This window comes from Ambystoma mexicanum, chromosome 5q, assembly GCF_040938575.1.
Source record: "Ambystoma mexicanum isolate Mex_15411 chromosome 5q, UKY_AmexF1_1, whole genome shotgun sequence".
In the NCBI taxonomy this organism is placed as follows: Eukaryota; Metazoa; Chordata; class Amphibia; order Caudata; family Ambystomatidae; genus Ambystoma; species Ambystoma mexicanum.
This window is the reverse complement of record NC_090933.1, coordinates 942092697-942116314: the sequence shown is the minus strand read 5'-3', so window position 1 is coordinate 942116314 and position 23618 is coordinate 942092697. Positions and strand designations below refer to the sequence as shown.

At 49.3% G+C, this 23618-nt stretch overlaps 1 protein-coding gene across 9 annotated transcripts in view; it reads left to right on the top strand.

The window, feature by feature from the left end:
• Positions 1-23618, top strand: part of UBR5 (ubiquitin protein ligase E3 component n-recognin 5) — a 2447509-nt gene that overhangs the window by 267126 nt on the left and 2156765 nt on the right. The gene's annotated exons all lie outside the window — the stretch shown is intronic.

Below are 23618 nucleotides of genomic sequence, written 5' to 3'. Positions count from 1 at the left end.
GATGCTTTTGGAAAAAATGTACTTGTTTTTCATTCAAATTGCGACCAGAACAAACGGTTAACTGACAATGTAGACCTTTCATTTATATTTGCGTTGGTTTACTTTTCCTCGCTAAATTACTGCCAGTCTTGCACTTTTCACATACGATATGTATGTATAGAATCACAACTACAAATTTTATATACGTTTATTGAAGTCTTGGTAAAATTGTAATCCCTAGATATACCTGCCGGAGATGATGCCCAAACCCTTTGCTGCATTGTTTCTGAAAAAAACATTGCCTCTACCTCTGTCTTCCTGACCTGTACTGGTCTTGAGTTGAACACACTATAATCGTCGCAAAAAATATATATTTTTGTGGCTTTTATAAACCGGACCGTACTAGAACATGTCAGTTCATGATCTGTGGTTTGACTACTGGCACCTTATTAGGCTATGCTTGATATTTTCTTTGGTTAACCCCAATGCAAAGGTGGCTCAATGTAGTATTTGACATGAAAAGTGAACATGCAAGTGTTCCAGGAATAAGTTGGATCCGGGCTCACATGGCTGAAGGATGACCAAGTGATGAGTCTTCCTGTGTAATGACTGGACTTAAAGAGAATAAAGTACTCTACTTTTGTAGTTAGCTGGCGCCAGTTTGATTCCTGCAACATTTCCATCTTCTGTGATTGCATCATTAGCAACGAGGTGACCAAGGACCCAGTTGTGTGGGGGAAGAGTATGCATGGAAACACTACTGCCCCTAAAGCCATAGTGAACAAGGAAGAGTTCTGACCCATGAAGTACAGATGAAGCGTCAACAAGACCTCCTTCATAGTAGCTGAAAAGCAGAAGTGGTTCAGACCGACCCATCATGTGTTCTAGAAGGCTGGGGCAGTTATTTCAGCACTCCTAAGAGTGAAGCCTATAGAACGTGTTGGCAGAAGTGCTGCAGATTACCAGTTAAGGTGCACGTGCGTCAGAGCCTCTTATGGCGAGTGGCAGTGCTAAAATGGGTCATGAAGCAAAAGCACCATGCTGGTAGTAATGGGTAGAGTTGTGTACTGGCATAGAAAGTTGAAGAATGATTACTTTCTTCTGACACCACAATAGCTGTCCGTTTATGGATTTGTAGTGTTTCCATAAATCACTTGCTTAATTGGATATTATGAGAGTATCTGATGTTTCAAAAGGTATATGATAGACATGTTTCGACATTTCAACTGGACTATTTCTTGCTCCTGTCTTCCTCCGGGTCAAGCAGTTAAATGTCATTCAGAAAGGTGTGTAGCATACCCTAAAACACTGTATCTGAAAGCACAACAGGAACATATTTACTGATTTTGGGGGGGGGGGCGGGGCAGAGGGGTAGTTAAAATGTTGAACCCTGTTAGATGTTGTCAAAATATGTAATTATTAATCAAGTGATTTCTGTAAAACTATAATTCCATATGGCCGGTATTGTGGTCTCAGGAGGAAGTAATAATTCCACTTGTAACATGACCATATTGTTTTACAATCATTCAGGCCTAACTCAAATTTGTACAAGTTAAACATAACGCATAGCAAAATCTTTTAATAATTACAGCAATGGTCACAAAAGACCTTACCTACTTCAAATACCAAATGGAAGCCCACTCCTTGTGGTAAGTGTTAGGAAAGATTCCTCTTGACTGCACATTTCCTTTATGGACCCCCAAACCTTTTGTTTTTATTTGTGTATCTGACCTCTTCTTTTGACAGTGCAGTGAAGTCTTAAGCTTCACTACACTGACTTTATGCTCATCTGTCATGGGAAAACTGACATGTCCTTCAGGCTGACAGTACTGGGAAACGTTGGTTCATTTACTTTGTTACTACTTGTAGTAACTTATCACTTGTGATAACTTTAATAATTGTACAATGCATCTTACAATGCAGTACGATTGGGGTACACTTTTTGTTTTGCCCTAGACTAACACTCAGTATTTTTGGTTGCTCTGGGTGTGCTAAATGGACAAGCTGGTGGCAGTGACTTTTTTTAAAAATGTTTATTTTTGTTGACAGAGGCATGTAGCACACACAAACATCAGAGCAATAAAAACAAATATGGTACATGTACAGATGAATACAAGGTTTATAATCAACAGTAGGACAGTAGTTGGGTGACGCCACATCATGGAGCAAACAATTCTCAAACCGTTAATGGAGAGGGCTGGGGGGGACTCGTCCACCGAGGAAATGTCATTTAAGCTATTCAAGTAGCTGCTGAAGGCAGACCATATATTTTGGGGACGAGAGCGGACTGGGAGCATACCCAGGAACTCCTCTTTGCAATTTCGGGACCACGTAAGTAAATGTAACCATTTCTGGAATGAAGGGGGGGTGGGGCTCTTCCAGCTCTGCAAGACACATTTCTTGGCTACTACACAACCCAAGTTCAGGAACTTCACAATGTCCTTAGCCCCCCCCCCCCCTCCCAGCCCGTCACACCCCAAACAGAACCCCCATCGGGCCAGGATCATCAACAGAATCAGTAATTGCAGACAGTGTCTCTATGATCTTACTCCAGAACGTGGCCAGTTCCGGGCAATCCCAAAACATGTGTAAATGATCGGCCTCCACCGCACCGCAGCGAGGGCAGAGCCGAGGATCAGAGCGTGTAAACCTTGAGACTCTATGCGGAGTGTAATACAGCCTGTTGAGCAGTTTATATTGTATGGTGCGGTAGCGGAAGTTCAGGGACACCCTGTTGGTATGAGAGCACATCTTCTCCCACTGTTGATCAGTGAGCTCCAGCTCGGAAGCCCAGTCATCCCGGGCCCTGGATGGCCAGGGGGAGGCAGTGGTCAGTAGGAGTTTGTATAATGAAGAAAACGCCCCTCGGGCGCCACCCGAGTTGGCGATGTAGGCAATCCCAGGGAAGTCCTGGGGTTCATTGGGGAAGTCAGGCCATGCATTTCGGAACGCCGCGCCCGAGTGACCTGGTCTCCACGTCTGCTGTATTCTGCCCCTCTGGGTAGAAATCTGTGAGGGCGCGGAGTCCCAGGCCCTCCCAGTGTTGTGCCAGGGCGGCGTCATGTGTGGGTTCCAACCTGGGAAAGTTCCAGGCGGGGAGACACTTGTAGTATGGGTATAGTTCGTCGCAAGTTTTGAACATCTGGCCCCAGGCCTGCACCGTGGTCTGGACCGGGTCAATGGGCGGGTCTGGTTCATACTGCCGGTTTAGAATCAAGGACATTACATTGGTGTCTGCCGCTGCCAGGGCCTCTAGTTTGACGTGGGGGCGGGGAGGGGGCCCAGGGTACCAGTAAGATGCGAACTGTGCCTGCGATGCAGTCCAATATCGCAGCAAGTCCGGGGCGGTGAAGCCCCCTTTATCGTAGGGTAGTGACATGTCCGACCACTTTTTACGCATCGCGCCAGAGTGCCATAAGAATTGAGCGAACAGCTTGTGCAGGTTCGTGAAGTATCTCCTACCCGGCCAGACGGGGACGTTACCGAATATGTATAGCAACTTGGGGAGCAAGATCATCTTTACCAGAGAGTCTTCCAGCCAGTGATAGTGGAAGGGTGCGCCAGCGCACAATTTTGGCCTCAGCTTGTTCTGCTACAGCCCGGTAGCTGTCTGCTAGTAGTGAATCTTTGGTCAGGGACACCTGGACTCCCAAGTACCTGATCCCATCCGGAGACCAACTGAGCGGGTATTCAGTGGTGGGTTGTAACGTGGAGCTAGTGAGGGGGAAGATCTTGGATTTAGTATAGTTTATAGTAAACCCGGAGAACGTGCCTATCCGGGTGATATTGTGTAGGATTGGGTCTAGATGAACAGCTGGGTCTCTTATGAAGAGTAAAACATTGTCCGCGTAGAGCGAAATAATCTCAGGGGAGTCTTTCAACCGTATCCCTTTGCGCGCGTGTCGCTCCCTGACGTAGTCGGCCATTGGTTCTATTGCCAAGGCGAACAGGATCGGGGAAAACAGGCATCCCTGTCGGGTGCCTCTGAAGAGAGGGAACAGTCCGGATGTCTGGGAGTTGACTCGAACCCTGGCCACCGGGGAAGTGTACAGCAACTTAATGAGATCATATTAGGCCCTATTCCCATAGTTTCCAACACCAACCAAACATATTTCCAAGACACCATGTCGAACGCCGTCTGGGCATCCAGCGTGACCACCACTGCGCTCGCACCTTGGTCAATGCGCGACATAACATTAAGCAGCCTTCTAATGTTGTGATTAGTTGATCTCCCAGGCACAAAGCCTGATTGATCGTAGTGGACCATGTATGACATGACCTGGAGGAAGCGGTTGGCAATCACTTTGGTGAAGATTTTGGTTTCCAAATTCATTAGCAAGAGGGGCCTATATGATCTGCACTCATCAGTGGGTTTACCGGGTTTGAGCAAGACCGTAATGATGGCCTCACGTTGTGTTGTGGGAAGGGTGCCCAGCTGGAGTGACTCGTCCCAAACTTCAAGAAGCCTGGGGGCCAGGATGGCCATGTGCTCTTGATAGAACTCTGCTGTCAACCCGTCAGGGCTAGGTGCTTTTCCTTTGGGGAGTTTGGATATTGCCTCGACTATTTCGTCCAGCAGGTTGGGGGGAGTCCAATAGGTCTCTAGTTGAGGGTTAGACGATGGTCATAGGGATCTGCTCGAGGAGGTCACGCATATTGGACTCGCTATGCTTTGGGGTGGGGGGGGGGGGTTGCGAGTACAACTCTGATTAGAAGTCCGTGAAGACTTCCAGGATTTGTTGGTCAGACCACCGTTGCGACCCCAGGCTGTCATTGACGCAAGTAATCTGTGCCTGGCCCCACTCGCCCCTAGCCAATGCCGCCAGCATCCTGCCGGGTCTATCCCCCTCTCCATATTTACGAGCCGCCTGTGGACGGCTTAAGTATTGGACTTCCCTGGTGGCCTGCTCATTAAAGAATTGGAGTTCCTTGTTGATCAGAGAGTGAGTGGCCGGGTCAACGGATGTAGGATGAGCACTCTAGTTCGCGTAATTTGGCATTGGAGCGGGCAAGGGCCGCTCTTACAGCTCTGAGAACTCCTGCCTCCCTAGATATAGACATTCCCCTGATGAAGACTTTGAAGGCCTCCCAGCGAACCCCCAAGGTGGACTGGGGTGTGTTAAGCTCGAAATAGGACTGAATGTCGGAAAGAATGTCGTCCCTAAATACTATGTCCTGTAAGGCCAAGGACTTGAAACGCCATGTGTTGATGGTGGGGGCAAGCACTCTTAATTCTAAGGATATCCAGATCGGTGAATGGTCCGATAGGGTGCGAGCCAATATTTGAGTATCCTCCACCCTCCCCAGCAGTGTAATAGAGAGCAGGAACATGTCAATTCTAGAGGAGATGTCATGCACAGAGGAATTAGTGCATTCACGTGTCTAGTATGTCAAGTGTTGTGCTATGCGCCAGGAGTCTGCTCGCCGCACTGGAAAGCGGTGTGGGGGCTGTGCCTGTTCTATCCAGTGTGATGTCTAATATAAAATTCTTGAAACCCCCCCCCCCCCCCGATGATCTCCACCCCCACATAGCCCAGCAATATGGATGCCACCTGGTCGAGAAAATCGGGGGAGTCCACATTAGGGCCATACGTATTAACCAGTAAGTATTCCCTGTTAGCTATTGCACAGTGTAGGATAATATATCTTCCCTCTGGGTCTATATAGCTCTTGTGAAGTACAAACTTAAGTGGCCTATGGATCATTGTCAATAACCCTCTGGCACGGGTCTAGTAAGAGGTGGAATATCTATGGGGACCCCATGATGGTGCCATGCACCTGGTCAGAGGGCCCTTAGAGTGCGTTTCCTGCAAGAGTAATATTTTACATCCATGCCTGTTGGCATAGGCCATAATTTTGAGGGCCTTGGTGTAGTTACTTAAACCCCGTATATTCCAGGACATCACTGTTGTAGGCATTCCAGGAGACTAGGGTACATCCCACAACTGTTGTTGAAACTTACATTTAGAGTGAAGGAAGCCCCCGTGGGGGTGCCCTGATGTCATGCGTTCTGCCAAACTGCCCCTGTCATTTCTAATGCCGTTACCCAGATCCCCAACACCACCCCCACCCTCACTGCCCACCCCCAACTTGCAGTGGAAATCCTCTGTTTCTACGAGAGCACATTTCGAGGTCATCGCACTTAACTCTCACACTCTTCATGTCGCGCGACAGGGAGGCAACAGTGTTCTGTAGCACATGGATCTCATTTTCATTCGTGGATATCTTGCTTTCAGCTTCAGTAATTCTGGTGCCTGCCTGATCCACTCGGGTTTTTAGGGAGGCAACATTTGCATTTAGGTTATCTAATTTCTCGTGGAAGGAGGCAAAATTCTTGGCCATGGACTCCATGAGTGTAGTCAAGTCAGGGGTCCTTGCCCCCTAGGGAGCATCATTCTCAGGGGGGCCCTGTAAGGATGATGTGTGCCCTGTCTCCGCTCTCGGAACAGACTTGGCAAATTTATCCATGGTTCCCCTCCCAGAAGCCCCGTTGGATCTATCTGGCATTATTGACACCGACTCTGCATTAGTGGGGGGCCACCAGAGCAGTCAATGAGAAAAAAGGGGACAGCCAATGGACTAAAATGTCGAAGAACCACGGGCACCACACCAGTGGCAGACAGGAGACCAGCCTTCAGTAGCAGCAGAGGCGTGGAGGGTGCAGTTGGGTAGCGGGTGCAGTTGGGTAGCAGGCACCGGGCCACTCGTGCAGTCAACTGGGGGGAGGCACTAACAAGCAGTAGCAAGTGGTAGTTATGGCGCGCGGTTATTCGCCTACATGTGGTCGGGAGGCGCTGTATGGGGCAGCTCGCCAAGGTACACCGCTCCAGGGGCTCGCCAGCCGTTGCAGTAGGAGGATGGGCACTCCTTGCAGAGTATATGTGAAGGGCAGAGTCTTCAGGGCGTGCAGCAAAGAGGTGAATGAGACTTGGTAGGGTAGTGGTAGCACAGAGGAACACAGTCATCTGATGTGGAATTAAGCAGGTGGGAGCATGCACCCCCAATGAGGCAGGTGGGCACACAGTTGCCAGTGGGTGCCACGCTATGGCCCTGAGAGCGCAGCCTGCCAGGGTAATTTTATCACAAGTCTCGGGTCAGCTGACAGGCAAGGCCACACATAACAGGAACAGTCCCCACTCTTCACCTGCCCCGCAGTCGTTGCCCTGCAGGGTCGTTGCACAGCTGAATCCGGATGGTAGAGGGCCACGTTGCAGGAGTGGAGAAACCAGGTGCGGGACACCTCCCGGGCCCGAGATAACAGTCCGGCCCCCAGGCCACCCAGAGCAGCGGGCGCGAATACGGAGCACGGGGCCGGGACCGCCGGAGCCGCGGCCACCCCAGGCTGGGGGAATCAGGAAGGCGGAGGTCGAGGATGCCTCGTTCGGGGGGGGGGGGCGGAGCGGCCCCAGATGTCACAGCTACAGCAGGGGCCCCAGCGCGGGGCCGGCCAGACTTAAGTCCGAGGCCCGCGACGTCAGCAGATGAAGGCGGGCCTAGCCCCAGGAGCAGCCGGAGCACGTCTCCGCCAGGCCCAGGCCCCAGACCGCCCCACAGAGCTGTACACTGCTGAGGGGGCAGGCACCACAGAGGGCGAGGCCACGGCGTCCAGGTCGAGCCCCGACCGAGGACCCGGCCAGACACGCCTGCGGACGCACCGCCAGGCCCCGTCTCCGCAGGCAGGTAGGTGCGGGAGGCCTGACGCCCAGAGGGGCCGGGGAGCCTGATGGGATCGGGCCGCCGCCACAGCTGCCGTATCTCAGTCCCCGGAGTTCCGATTCAGCCCAAAATCTCACTGAGTCAGCAGGAGGGCATAAGCTAGCAGTCTTTAAAGAATCAGGGCAATGTAATGCTTTAATCCGCAGATGTGGCCGGATACTTGACGATCCCACACGGAGCTTGGGAGATGAGCAGCCATCTTGGGCTGCTCAACAGCGCCACCCCAATGTCGCTGCAGTGACTTTAAACCATTTTATGGTGCATTTCGTTTTAGCCTTCGTGTTTACCACATTTGGCTTCTAACTGTGGCTAATGGTCAAACATGGCCATGCCACGAGGTTTTTCGCTTGTCCTTTGGCCATCTTGCATGAGTACTCTTGCGTCCTGTCCCCTTTCCTCCATACTGCATGGGCGTCCCTTCCTAGGGACGGGAGACAGAACTTTTTTCACCAAAGAAAATCTTCCCCTTTAAATTTAGAGGCACACGGGGGTGCGTCCCTGGGAGCATGCGCTGCCCTGACTCAGCCCTCTGGCACCACACCTCAGTCCCTTTTTCCAAGTCGACGGGAATGGGCCAAATTCACCAGCGCTCCTGGGTTTGGCTTCGGCCATGTAATTTCACGCGCGGATACTTCTCTTCTGTCTTTTTATCATTCAGGTACTCTGTCCTCAGGCGTCGCGCTCCTCCCAGGCGCATGTCGACTTCTACAGGGTTCAGCAGGTGTCCATACTGCAACTTCAGATCCCCACGCCCTCTGCCTACGTTGCCTTGGCCTAGACCACAGCTGGCAAGCTTTTACTGCGTGCAACGCGCTTTCTTCGAGGTCTCTGAAGAACAGACTAGACAGGTGGAGGGAGCTCTTCCAGAGTTCGCCTCCAGAGGACCTGAAGGACTTGGTTGATCATTGATCCAGGCCCAAGATAGGGCTGCTCTTTTCTAGTGCAAACCCCCACAAGGAGACTCCTTCTCAAGGACTCGCCCGCAAGGGAGGCACTGCTCAGATGCTCATACCAGCACGAGAACAGAGGTGACTTCAGCTACCGACCAGCAGGCAGAGGAATCTGTGGATCCTCCCGCTAACAGTGCTGAGGGGCCGAAGGTTTTTTTTTGACCGGGTCTTCACCCGAGGGGGCCACGCTCTAGTACCGGCAACATGCCAGAGGGGGTGCCTAAACGCAGCTATACTGGTAATCCGCCAATTGTGAAACGCCTACCAGTTTACGGCCTGAGGAGCAGGGTAGGCCTGATGATCCACACTCTAGTCCTGGACGAGGCCGGGCCCAGTGAGCCAAGCAACACGACGCAGGCACATGGAAGGCAGCTCGACAAGATGGCCGGCGTGGCACAGTAGGGATGCCTGTCCGATTCCGCACCAAGGAAGGGAGCAGGTGGAGGAACGAGTGTCAAAGTGGGACTGGTGTCAACCTTGTACGTGGCCTACAGCATATCCTTCATCTGCGCTGGGCAGGTTCCCGCTGTGTCTGTATGGGCAGGGCATGCAACGGCTCCAGCATCCGCCCGCTACACCGTCAGTATCGCCTACCACCCCTCTGGCCTGTGAGGACAGGTTCTTTGAAAGGCTCCTCTGGCTCATGAAATCTCCTCAGATGGGGGTCATCCTCAGACGCCATCAGTGACATGCTCCCACCATTGGCTCCAGTGCTGCATGCCCCTCTACCGGTGCCCCTGGCCACTGTACAGCCTCCGCTGCCCGCTCCGGCCCCCAGGCCGATAATGCTGGCGGTTCCGTACCAGCCTCCTTTGCAGTCTCCGGCTTCGGTCCCCACACCTCAGCCTGCGGCTTCCAGCACTCCACCACCGTTGCTGGACCAACCGGACCCCCCCGGTGGACACAGATGAGGATGAGTACCCTGACACACCGTCGTCAGCCAAGGCCTTCCACGAACATCTTGCAGGACTGGCAGAGTACTTGGGCCTTCCTCAACCCGAGGTCGAGCAACCAGCAGAGGGGGGGGGGGGGGTCCTCACTGAAGTCTTTACGCTATGTCCCACAGCAAGAACAGGGATCCCGATGCAGAAGGACGTTGTCGCCTTGGTCAAAAAGGGCTTGCTCACGGCCCACTCGGTCCAGCCGATCAATCGACGCCTGGACGCCAAGTACAGGCAGATGGAGGGGGGGATACACTATTTCTACCGGCCCACCCTCAGCCACATGGTGATCGCTGCAGCATCACTATACTCCAAGCCTCAGTCGTCCTCAGCCTCCTCGTCTGCAGCCCTGCTCTGCAAGTAGATGATCTTGGAGGCGTACGGGAAGAAGCTGTATTCCAACGCGTCCTTGCATCTTCGTCAAGCCAACGCGGATGCCATGCTGGCAGCTGTTAACCAGAGGCTGTGGTGGGAAATTGCGTATTTCCTCCCAGAGCGTCCGGCGCAGAGCCAATCCAGTTTCTGGGTGGGACTGGCAGAGGCCAAGATGGTTCCACAAGACATCATGGAGTCCACCGTGGCCCACATTGACACCTCTGGCTGGGCCATCTGCATCACCACGGACATGAGAACAGCCTGGCTCTGTGCTACTAAATTCAACCCGGATGTCCAGGAATGCAGCTTAGACCTCCCGTTCGAAGGGGGTGACCTCTTCCACTCCACTCCACTGTGGACGAGGAGCTGGACAAAAAAACAGCTCACAAACGACCAAGTCTTTATCCATCCTTAAAGACCACACCCAAAACGTGCACCCAGTCACAGCAACGCTCGGACAAGGGGCATACATACGGAGGGTTCCGCGGCTTCCAAGAGCGGAGGCCCAGGCAACCGAACTGCTCGCCGACCCAACATTGGTGCAAGCAACAAAAAGGGGTGTGGGGGGGGGGTTAAGCACTTTTTCCAGTCCCCCTCCTCCACAACAGCCTCAGCGGGCCCGCCCCTTCTGGTCCATGTGGCTCCAGTGGGTGGCGGGAGGGGGCGGGGCAGACTGGCTCTCCATGCTCACTTTTGGCCCCAGAATTTCAGACCCCTGGATCCTCTCGGTAGTATCCATGGGGTACTGCCTCCCCATCCCAGCCTCTCCTCCCTCTTCCCCTCCACTCCCACAGATTGGGACAGCAACTCTTTTGGCGGAGATCCGGTCGCTTGTTGAGAGCCAGGCAGTGGAGGAAGTCCCAGCCTCCCAGCGAGGCTTGGGCTTCTACTCCAGGATTTTCGCCATTCAGAAAAAGAACCAGGCGGGCCTGAGAGTTGTGCTGGACCTATCCACCATCAACCTCTTCCCTACCTCCACAAAAATTCAAGATAGTTATGCCAGCTTTAATAGTGGAGACATTGTGCAAGGGAGTCTGGATGTGCTCCCTGGATCTGAAGGACACGTACCTACATGTCCCGATATGGCAGCCTGCTCGTGCTTTTCTAAGATTCAGGATCATGGGCTACCATTTCCAATACAGGGTGCTCCCTTTCGGCCTCAAGTTAGCCCCCAGGGTCTTTACCAGGCTGATGAATACAGTGGCAGCCCTCCTCAGGGCCCAGGGCCTCCACATCTACCCGTACCTCGATGACCGGCTCGTCAGGGCGACATCTCCAGAAGCGGTGCACCAGACGTCCCATGCGCTCATGAAAGCACTGCCCGATATGGGCTTTTCGCTCAACCTTAAGAAGTCCCAGCTGCAGCCTACGCAGAGACTGACCACCATGGGCCTCATCTGGGACACTTGCTCAGAGTTTTTCCTTCGGTGGACAAGATCACTGCCATCAAGAGGGCCACTACTCACTTCCTCAACAAAGAGGTGACATGGGCCTGGCGGTACCAACACCTACTGGGTCTCTTAGCGGCGGTCCTATTGGCCGTCCCCCACACGACACTCGGGATGAGGAGGATACAGCTGCATTTCGCAGCATCATGGAACTAGGAATGCGGCTTTCAGGCGGAGATGATCAACGTTCCTCCTTCTTTTCACCCGGACCTCACATGGCCCAGGGACTATAACCGGAGGACGGGCAAGCCCTTCTGGCAACCTACGACGGACACCTTTCTCGAGGGATGAAGAGCCACCTTGGACAACCACTGCGTCCATGGCACCTGGAAATGGCAGGAGTACTACATCTATTTGCTGGAACTGAAGACCATCTGTCTAGCGCTTAGGGCCTTTTCTCCGTTTATCGGGGGAAAGGTTGTTCTCGTTCACAGAGAACTTAACCAGCATGTACTAAGTCAACAAGCAGGGAGGTACCAGATACCCTCCACTGTGCAGACTGGCTGTCAGCATGTGGGACTGGGCCCTGGAAAACGACATCTTCCTCACAGCCGTCCATTTTCTGGGAGAATCCAACCCTGAAGCGGACAGGCTCAGCAGATTGGGAGCAGAGAATTACGAGTGGCAAGTAAACCTCGTGCTGCAGGAGATCTTCAGCAAATGGGGACACCTCCAGGTGGACCTCTTGCCACCTGGGACAAGAAGTGCCAACAGTTTGCCTCCTGGCAGGGACAGGGCTTCAGCTCCCTGGAAGACGCATTTCAGATTCAGTGGAACAGCATGACGGCATACGCCTTGCCGTCCACACCGCTGATACGCAGAGTGATCTGCAGGATCAAGGAGTCTCGCCACCTCAGCGCCATGCTAATAGCCCCATGGTGGCCGACCAGACCATGGTTCTTGGAGCTGTTCAGCCTCTCGGACAGACCACCTAGCCACCTTCCGACAGGCCCAGCACATCTTCTGGCGCAAGCAGGAGGGCAGTGTCATCCACCCCACAGAAACTAGCCCTCACAGCGTGGTTCCTGAGCAGGTCACGCTAAGGCACCTCAGCCTATCCCAGGCTAATTTAGAGATCATACAGGGCGCAAGGCTACCAAGGCCCCAGTACAAGAGCGAGTGGACCAGGTTCTGCCACTGGGCGGACTCTAATATCATCCCCCCCAGCCCCTCTCGGCATGTACGTTGGACGACGTGCTCTCCTTCTCGGGGCCTACAGAAACTCAGAGGACGAGGTGTTCTCCTATTCCAATCAGATTGTCAAAAAGCATTTGGTGGGACTTGCCAGACTCTACCCGCCCATCAATAGACCACACCCTGTATTGCATCTCAACATAGTCTTGTGTGCCCTGGCACACAAACCATTTGAGCCAATGGCGTCCGCGGACATCAGGATGGTCACCATTAAGACGGCCCTGCTAGTCGGTCTCACCTCGGCTCGCAGAGTCAGCGAAATCCAGGCCCTGGTCGCCCCAGAACCATATACTACGTTTCACAAGGATAAAGTAGTCCTGTGGACACACCCAGCATTCCTGCCTAAGGTGCCGCCTCGTTTCCATCTAAACGAAGTAAGAGTGCTGCCTACATTTTTTGCTGAACCTAAAGATGAGGCACAGAGTTCTGCACTGCCTCTGTCGGGCGTGCCCTGAAATTCTACTTGGACAGCACCAAGGGCTTTCGCAGGTCGGACACTCTTGTTACCTTCAGAGGTTCAAGACCGGGGTATCAGGCCTCCATAGCCCGGTGGATGGTCTCGGCCATCAAAGAAGCATACGAGGGACAGCATAAGCCACTCCTGGGCCAACATGCACGCCCTGCGGTCGGAGCCAATGCAACGGCCATCGTATTCCAGTGGTATGTCCCCTGGCAAGTCATAAGCAGGGCAGCCACCTGGTCCTCCCCTTCAGCTTTTTGCAAGCATTACTGTTTGGATGCCGGCTCTAGTTCAGATGCTGCTTTCGGACAGGCAGTTCTTTGAAACCTGTTTGCTTAAGGCTACCTACTGTATTATCCTCTTACGTATTTCGCATGTGCAATCTTCTGTAACCTATGTTGCTCCACAAGTCTAATGCGCCCAGTTACCCTAGGGTTTGGCTGCGCTATATAAATAAATAAACTAAACTAACTAAACTAAGGAGGGTCTCCTCCCCACCCTGGGGCTACACTCTGTTGTAATCCCCCATGCAGTATGGAGGAAAGGGGATGGGACGTAAGAGAAATTAGAAGTTACTCACCATAGTGATGAACGTACTCTTAGTCCTCTTTCCTCCATACGTCCCACCAGCCTCCCCCCCCCCTAATAAATATGGTGTCATTAGGCAATGGTTGTATATTGTCGACGCGTCTATGGGGACTAATGTGTGACGCCTGGAGGGCAGAGCCAGGGCAGCACATGCTCCCAGGGCCACACCCCCGCGCGCCTCTAAATTTAAAAGGGAATAGGTTTTTTCCAGTGAAAAAGGTTCTGTCTCCCGTTCCTGGGAAGGGACACCCATGCAGTATGGAGGAAAGGGGACTAAGGACTAAGAGTACGTTACTCACTACGGTGAGTAACTTAGAATTTTTTTGCTGCCAGAGGTCCTAATTGGACCACTGCTGTGGGGGGGGCTTGTACCAGATCTGTCATTGGCTAGTGAGTGTCTGCTCTTATCGGGATTTTAGGATAAAAGAACACCTGCAGTTATTCTAGAGATCCTGGAAGAAAATGAAGGAGCTAAGACTCGTCCAGCTACAAGACTTGAGGAGATTGTGGGCCTGTCGGAAGAGTGCTTGGTGACCAATTTGTGCTGCTGCCCTGGTAGAGCCCCTGTCCTGTGGAAGATCTCCAGCAGTCCTGCGAAGGAGCTGCGACCCTTGGAGTGGAGGGAACATCCTTTCTCGATGTCTGCTGAGTCCTACAAAGAAGAGCCTTTGGAAGTGCCCCAGGACCGCCCTGTGGCTGACGAGCTCCGAGTTTGGGCTACTGCACTGCAGACATCACCATTCCGGGTTGAGGCTTGGAACTTGCGCGGGGGTGAGGGGGATCCTCAGCATGTGCAATAAGACGTACCTCTGAAATGTCATGGTCCTAAGATCAAGGGGGATCCGAGATAGGAGGGAAAGTCTGACTGCAGCAAGTGAATCCCTTTGCGTCACACAAAGCTGCTTACCTGCATCCATTCCTGTCCTGAGAGGGGCCCTGCATAGAGTTCTGCTGCATTCTCCAACTGGAAGACCTTACACCAGCATAAGACTCCGACCGCAGAACTGCTCAAACCTGCAACCCCTGGGGAATCAAGGGCTGAGGCCGACAACGGGAAAAGCGACCTTGGACCCTCTTTAACACACTGTCAAGTCCTGTGAAGAATTGGAGTATGGGGGGGTGGTGAGTTGTAGCGATACTTAACTGCACCTCAAACTCCATTTTAAGTTTTGGTGAGTGTTTGAAACTTTATTACTTTGGCATAGCCAGTACTCTTTCACACACACTCCAAGTTGGAACCCCGTTTGTTAGTCAGAATAACTTGTCCCTCAACACTTGGAACTGTTCACTGGACCTCAGAGACCCTACCTTCATTTTTTCCATCTTCCATAAACTGTATGCAACTTTGCCAAACCTTTGGGCACAAGACCCCATACATATTAAGGATGGACTTCTGACGTTAGGATTGAATCTCTGTGGACCTGTAGTGCTAATGCTAATCTGTTACTTCCTTTTCAGGGGTTTGATATGCATTTTGCGCTACCCTAGCGATTGTGTATGTGTGAGATTACCTGTTGGCCATCTTTCACTGTTATTTGGCCATATGTAAAGATTTGTAAACCCGTTTGTCGAAGTGTGTTCCTTGATTGCTTCACTGTGTGTGCTCATTGTGGACCTCTTACAGGCTCACCACCTCCTGAGACTTAGCCTAGACCTCTCGCCTTGCTACCTTGAACTAGTTTGGCTACAGCTCGTTATTCCCTTCACAATGCTAGGTTGGCCTTCTATGCAGTATAGAAAAACAGTCCCAACAGTAAGCATTATACATGTAGGCTTAGGGTTTGAAAAAAAGGCACCCCTGGACACAGTGCCACAATTTTGTTTAATTTCTTTTTTTAATTTAAACATGTTCTGTTTTATTACAAACCTTTCATGATAACACTTCCTTTCACAAATATCCCTCCCCGTCGGAAGAAATATAAGAAAGAAAAACATTCCTCCCCCATTAAAAGAAAGATATAAAAAAGAACACATTTCACATGAATATCGTTCCCCAGAGATTAATCGCTAGTCCATTGCAACCTTTCCATATTGTCACATCTTCCAATTGTCTGTCATTTAAATGTATCACCACATCTGTTTAGGACTCCTAGTGTCCCATTATAGTGCTACAACTTCCATAAAAAATGGTGTTACTGCTAGGACCAGTGCTACCTTTTCCCATAAAATGAGCATTTCCGCCCATTCCGCCTTGGTGAGCGTCCTACATTGGTACACTGTCTCACTAATGTTCTTCTTTCTGATCTCAACTGAAGCCACACCATTCAGGAGATGTTTTGTTGTTTCCACCGAGTCCTGTTTTACAAAATCTGCAGGAAGGGGTTAGTGCCTTAATCTGCTTCCTTGTCCAAAGGACCTCTTTCGTAGGGAGAATGTTTAGTCTCAGTCTTCAGAATACGTTCCTGTGTTTACTACTAGGAAATTTCACAAGCTACTTTGGCAATTGATTAATCAACCTCTGCAATAAATCGGGTTTAGAGGTAATTTATATGATGATCTTTCCTCAATGGTGTTAAATCAATCGAGTCTCTGCAACTAGGTCTTCACTTTGTCTGTTTTATTTGACAGTACTTCTTTTAGATCCAGTGCTTCAAGATCCTCTGTACACTTGCTTTTCCAGGGATCTACTCTCCCTTCCTGTGACTCTTCGACTCTGATCTTATGTCCAAAGGAGGTGGATTGTCCACCCCTGTACATTTCCTGTACAAACTCATGGACTTCAATCCCTTAATTCTATGGTTAAATGGAAGTCCTAATTCATACCTGATTAACGTAACAGGTAAAGACTTTGGGAGATCCAACACTCTCCTCCAGAAACTGCTCTCCAGCATGTCCCAGAAATGTACTGGTATATTTAAAGCTGTTTCCACTGCATATAGGATTGGAGTAACCTGTTGCGTATAAAAGATTACTAAAGCCACAAGCATGAATTTTCCAAATCTTCTCAGGATCATCTTGGTCTGGGTCGCCAATCTGATTCATTACCGCCTGAGCCCACCCGCCCATAACTTTTCATTTACATTATTAATACTCCCAGATAAGTTATTGAGTCTAAACATTCGATCTTCTGTGGGTCTATAAACCAAGTACATTTCAGTTTAGTTTTCCTCCTTGCGGTAGTAAGTACCAAGATCTTAGTTTTAGGTATATTTATTCTCAAATCATTGGTCTCAAAGTAGCTGTTCAAATTTGCAAGCCTTCCTTGTAGGCCTATTGGCTGATTTGATCAATTATGACCAAATCAGCCGCGTACATGACCCCTGGGATCTTTTGTTTATAGAGTTGAGGGAATCCTATAACCCCTTCTTGGCTGGACGCCATATCTGAGAGGAACAAGTTGAAAATTGTGGGTGCCAGAGGACATCCCTGCTTCAATTCCCTATGTGTTGGAATTGTATCTGAGAGTAGACCTTTAGCTGTCATTCTAACTTGTATAGAGGTACACAAATAGAGGCTCTTAATGGCTTCCGAAATATCTGGAGGACATGCCCACACTGTTGGCATCAATAGAGAGATACTATGGGGAAAGCTATCAAAGGCTTGCCCCAGATCTATAAACGCAAAGTAAACCTTCTGCTTGGTTTTAAGTGCTCTTATTTTAAGTATGTTTAGCAGAAAAGATTCAAACTTGTTCCCACACCTGGGACACATCTTGTTTCTTGAAACACTTGTGTATAGGCGCGTTAGAAATGCCATATCATTATGTTACTATGTCCTGAATCACACACCCATGTATTCAGGTGTTTCAATAAAATTGAGGCAAATATTTTCCCCAGGGTGTCTAGCAGGGCAATGGGTCTGTAGTTCCTTGGATTGTCCTTCACCTTTCTTATGTATAGGGACAATTAGGGCTGTCCTCCACGAAGCAGGAATTTGTCTGAGAACTTGTCTGAATAAGATCATGCAGAAATCAGCCCCTTCTTCCGGGTTTTGTTTAAGGACATAGTGATTTAGGCCGTCTGGCCCTGCCGCTCTAGAAGGGTTCAATTTGGTTATTAGTTCCATTATGGTGCCTCTCAAATTCAATTGACCAGGGGATAGGGTCGCTTTGTGAATTCATAGAGGCCATCTTGTCTGAACCAGTAATGAGATGGGTGAAGTATCGGATCCAAACCTTCTCGGGGACAGCTGATGTAAGAGAAGCCAGTTGTAATGTGCATTCTTAAGTAGTTTCCAAAGGTCTCTAGTATTTTTATTAGCAAGATCCTTCATTATGGTTTCAGCGTCCTCTTGAAAACGCTGAGCTTTGGAGGCAAAAAGCCAGTTTCTCTAACACTTGTTTCCTCATGTTTTTTTTAATTTCACTTTGTCCCCAATTTGCTAGCTATCCATACATCGCAGGTCTGATCTTAATTTTCTTTTCATCACTTTTGTTACACGATTTGAAAAATGCCCTGACGAGTGAAGGGCTGTTAAGGATCGCTGTTGGGCTGTGGCGAGTGCCCAAATCTGCTGGATTCACTGAACTTGCTTTCATGTGCAATCATCTATATTGGATATGGTGAACCTGTCGGGAGGTGTGTGCCTGCCCCTTTAACCCTACAGCTGCCTGGTCAGGTGGTCAGCTGGGTCAAGGGTCAAGAGGCCGCCTCCGCCGCCCTTGCGGCGCTAAGCCCTGAGGAGCGAAGGGCTGTTAAGGATCGCTGTTGGGCTGTTTGGCGAGTGGCGTAGTGCCTTCTAACTCTTAAATCACACTTATGCTGAACAAAATGCAACTTATTCAATCGAGTCACATGTCAAGTCAGTCGATGTTGAAAACGCGCGCACAGAAGCCACGCAACTGTACTGGAGACAACTCTACGATCCCTGTGCTTCAGCGTACACGGACTAACAAAGTAAGCAATTATTATTCATGCACCTCTACAAGTGAGGCTATTACTGTGTCGACTGCTCAGCTCTCACTATCACATACACATAGCAGTGTTTCCATTGTCACCGTCGGAGAATGTGATTGATGTGGTGAGACTCCATCTAACAACGCCAATACTCTTGGCCTGCCTGAATTATCGTTAAAAAGCAACTCTAGTTGCACACATAACATGCACACACATAATGAGCATGAACCTTGTGAAGCTCGGTCTACGCTTCCCCACACGCCACCACTGAAATCTAAAGAAGTGGAAACGACCCATTGTGGGTAGACAACTCCCTTACAAAACTTATCGAAGTTTAATCTTGTAAATACACACCCACCTGAAATTGGAACCTTACCTCTGGAGATCAGTGAGGCTGGCGGCTCTGCAGCGGCCGTCGCAGGTGCGGCGCAGGTGCGTCACAGTTGTCATTAACATTAAGGGACAATGCGCGACGTGATTCGCTGGAGATTGCTAATAATGTGCTGCAGAACTTATGACTAAAGCCAGCAAGAATAAAGCAAGTGTGGCTGCACCTTTAAACAGTGAAGTCGGCTCAAAAATATCATTGAAGCGTACCAACATCGCACTAAATGATCCGTGCGAGATCACTTTGGCTGATGTGCCTCACAAACTAGCAAAAATGTCAGAAAACCGTGCGCCGTCCTCACTTACATGATATCTCGGGGTTACCAATTTCATCTCAGAAAAGGCTGCACACCATTAAACGACGAGAGATAGTTGGTAGTGCCATTAATACAAATAGATTCCACCTATCTAACATAGATGACCCTGACTCAGATGAGACGACTGACTCGTCCTTTATGGAACAACCGTTTTCTAAAATAAGGAGGAACAGAGGCAGACCAGATAAATTGCCCAAATGTACAAAACTCTTGTCACAAGGTCCTGAGACAAGCACAGCTGTGCCCCTGCTGGAGCTACAAGCGTTGCTTCTATCTTCATATAATTTCATAAATGGTGTCAGAGAGATAGCTAATGAACACTTAAATGAAGCAACCAGAGACTTAACAGTGGTGGCCCAACTAGAGACTTAACAGTGGTGGCCCAACTAAACACTAAAGTGGTAAAGTTGGAACAAATATGTGCAAACACTAACAGCAAACTACATGAGGGATTTAAAAATCTGGAGGAATCTTATAAGCTACAACACGAACAAAGAAAGAACGACACAATTGACAAGACTGTTTGCCGAAGTTGCAAAAGAAGCACATGGTTTATTTAAAAAAGATGGAGGAAGATCACAAAACGTGGAGTCAAGTGAGAAAACTGAGAGTTCACAGTTGGCCCAAGATGGCAATATGCAAAGAATGGTCACCATGGATGTTAATAAATGTGTATCTAACCCCCATTCACAAACCGCAACCTAGGCCCTGTGATATTGCCAATTGTGGATGTGTCTTTCACACTGCCTTTGAGCAAGCGCGAAGTTCAGCAAATCTGGCGCTTGAGGCTACTCAAGCTGAATCCACATCAAATGGTAATATACAACTGAATGGAGTCGGCCAAAGTGATGAAACAGTCACTCCAAACCAAGTGCCAACGTTGTTCCCGATATTTAACTATGAAGTTGTAATACCATCAAGTACGGGCCCTACAAAACATCTGAAAGCTCAACAGTGCAAAAAAACGAAAAATGTACCGGCAAAGAAGGGGAATAAGATGAAGGGTGCCCGAAAATTCCTTCGAAACATCAAAGTGGTGCATGTGCTTGCCAATGAAAAAACAAAACCTGCATCCATTGCACTTAAAAAGCCTCTTGTGGGACCTCCTTTTGAAAGGGAGTCCAAAGGAGGTCTAAGCGACAAGAGTACAGTGGAGCTTGAAATATCGACTGAGTCCTTACATATGTCAACTTATGACGACCCTGAGTATGAGGACATTGTGGAGTCTTCCGTTTCTGTCCTTGAAGCTCAAATCAATAGTGAGGCCACACTTAAAGTTCTGAAAGTGAGAAATGGTCGGACAGACGGCAGACTTGTCGTTCTCGATAAGGAAGCACCGAAGGCTAGAGTTCCTGCCGCATGCCAGGCTGAAACCGTGCAGCCACTCGAAAGTTCATCCCTTACCAATGAAATGATAACACCAAAAGCGCCCATGATTGAGAAATTAAGAGTCCGATTTTCCAGACACTGCAGGAAAAACGAAACAAGATAAATGGAATCCTGCCTTGAGTACCCTAGAATGAGGGAGACCGACGATCAGAACGGGAATGAACTGTACGAGACAGTCTCTTGGACGAGTTAAATTTGAAGTAACACAGCATTCAAAGCAAAACGACAATCACAAGAATGATCAATCAAAGCGACAGCCCAATGGTCCCCACGAAGGGTCAAAAAGTAAATTCACCAAGAAAATTGGGCACGAAGATGATACAAAAAATAGAACCTTGCTACATGGAAAGAAATGGATCTCGTTTGTTGAAGACAAAAGCCCTGTACTTGAGGATCGGATTGAGAGACTCAGCATAACTATACAAGTCAAAATGCAACCAGGCGCATCTCCGCCTAACTATCCAATAACGAGTCATATTCATGACTCAACACATGACTGGCAATGGCTGGCTGAAACCTTAAATAACAACTCTCACCAATAATGCCAGAAGGTTGTTGCCTTGCAGCACTGTGTATTAGGATCTTGGAATACGCGTGGCTTTACTCACCTGATGAACACAGAGTGGTTGGGAGGTTTGGACATTGCTTGCCTTCAAGAGACCTGGTTAAGCGTTATCCCTGTTATACCATACTTTGAGATAGCGCTAACCCCTGCCATAAAATTGGATAAGGGTCGTCCCATGGCAGGTCTTATAACTTTGGTAAGACGCTCATCAGGCTACGGCATCGCCATTTCTATAAATCACTCACCCTTCATCCAGGAATCAACAATTTTCAAATTGGACAAACACTCCCGCACTAAAGAGCAAGTGACCATATTAAACTTATATTGGAATCACGCGAGGGCTGGAACACATGTGTTCATTGACGCAGTCTCAAGTATTATAGATCGCCTATTGGTTGACCAATACTTTGCGGCGACTTGAACATAGATTATTTTAACCCAAAATCGCTCCAGAAAAAAATCCTTGGCAACACAATGGATGAAAGAAATGGGTGTAAGAAATTTGCAGTTGCTCAACGGCTATACGTCGGTTGATCTACCGTCTGCCCCGACGTGGAATCGAGCAAACCAGGGATCCACCATTGACTATATATTTGTTACGGCAGATTTCCATCAACGTGTGACATGGCTAAAAGTGGTGCAAAATACAAACGGCGACCACGATATGTTGAAGATAGAATTTGTGAACACCCGTGCAGACGTCAAACCAAAATGGCAACTGAAGATTGACGTGGGAGCAAGTAGGGTGCGCCTGTGCTTAGCTGAGAATGAAGTTGAACAGCTAGCCAATCTATTCAGCAGTGATGCTACGATGCTAGAATATGCTCAGTTACTGGCAAATTTCTAAACCATGAATGGTGGATCTAAACACATGATGTTGAAACGGACGCATTGTTTTGACTTGGCCATATTACAACAAACGGCTAATGAGTACAAATCGGCAAGCACGAACAGCCGACACAGTGACACGCAGTATGAAGATAGGAGGGGCAAAGCAACGATACAGATATTGGATCAAATCACATAAAGGAATAATGTTTCAAGTAGTCTCGGAATGCATGTTAAAAAGCCTACATAATAAGAATACCTCATCATAATAAGTTCCCTCATCTCAGAGGACCATAATGTTTCAAACTGGTCACTAACATTTCCTAGAGAGGACATTGTGAGAATAATTACTAAAGCCAAAAACTCAAGAGCTCCTGGGCCTGATGGCCTGACTAACTTTACGATCAAGCAACATCCGTAGACACGGGCAGATTTCTGTGTCTCTTTAAGGGAGTAAACCTCCAGCAGCAGATGCCTCAATCATGGAAATCTGCCGTGATTGTCCCTATATTCAAAAAGGGAGATAGAACGTGCCCTAAAAATTATCGGCTTGTTGCTTTGCTCGATGTCCGATGGGAAAGTGAATGTGACCATGCTACAGCACAAATGAGTAAAATGGGCAACTCAATCAAAACATGTAGATGTAAGACAAACGGGCTTTGTTAAGCAGGTTGGCTGCTTGTTGAATTTGTTGCTGTTGAATTTACTTAAAATGGAGGCAATTGGATCTCAAACCGTGGTATACCTCGCCTTCATTGACTTTTTCCTACGCGTTCGACACGATTGATCGCGCACGCTTATAGAATAAAATGCGTGCATGGGGTTCCCCAAAAGATCTAGTGGCTGCAATAAAAGAACTGCACACGGGAACCTCAATCAGAGTATGTTTGGATCAAACGGGTACGCTGTCTCAACCGATCAACACTTTCAAGGGGGTTAAACAGGGCTGCCCATTAGCAGCGGCGATATTTAGCCTGTTTATTTCTGACATCGGGAATTCCTTCGAGGCTATTCTGGACAGGACGGCCACCCTTTATGCAAAACTCTCCAACCTCTCCCCCTGCCCATTTAAACACCTCCAAGCTGATCTCAAGCGAGCAAGTCCACAAACCATTGTCCAGCAGCAGACCCTCTGGGTCCCCCCTTGACCCTAGCCCTGACTCCCTCAAATAAATCTTCTCCACCTGTGAATGAGAACAGGCTAGGTCCAGACTCAATGGCTCCTTCACCTCTGGCTCCTTCCCAGACCCCTACAAAGTAGCAGATGGAAAAAACCCTTCTTAATAAAGCATGCCTCGACCCCCTCCAGCCATCCAACTACAGGCCCATCTCCAACACCAGATTACTGGCGCAACTCATCGACCACTCTGCCTACTCTCAGCTAAACCTTTCCACTGAATCCAAAAACCTACTAGACCCCGCTCAGCCTGGCTTCCGGCCTCGCCATGGAACTTAAACCACACTGACCTCAATCTGAGATGACCACAATGTCACTGCAAACTCTTAAGGGTGCGACACTGGTTCTCCTTGATCTCTCTGCTGCCATTGACACCATTAACAACGCAATCCTCATCGACGTGCTCCACTCCCTTGGAATCTGAGACTTGGCACTCAATTGCATTGCCTCATTCCTTAACAATGGGAAA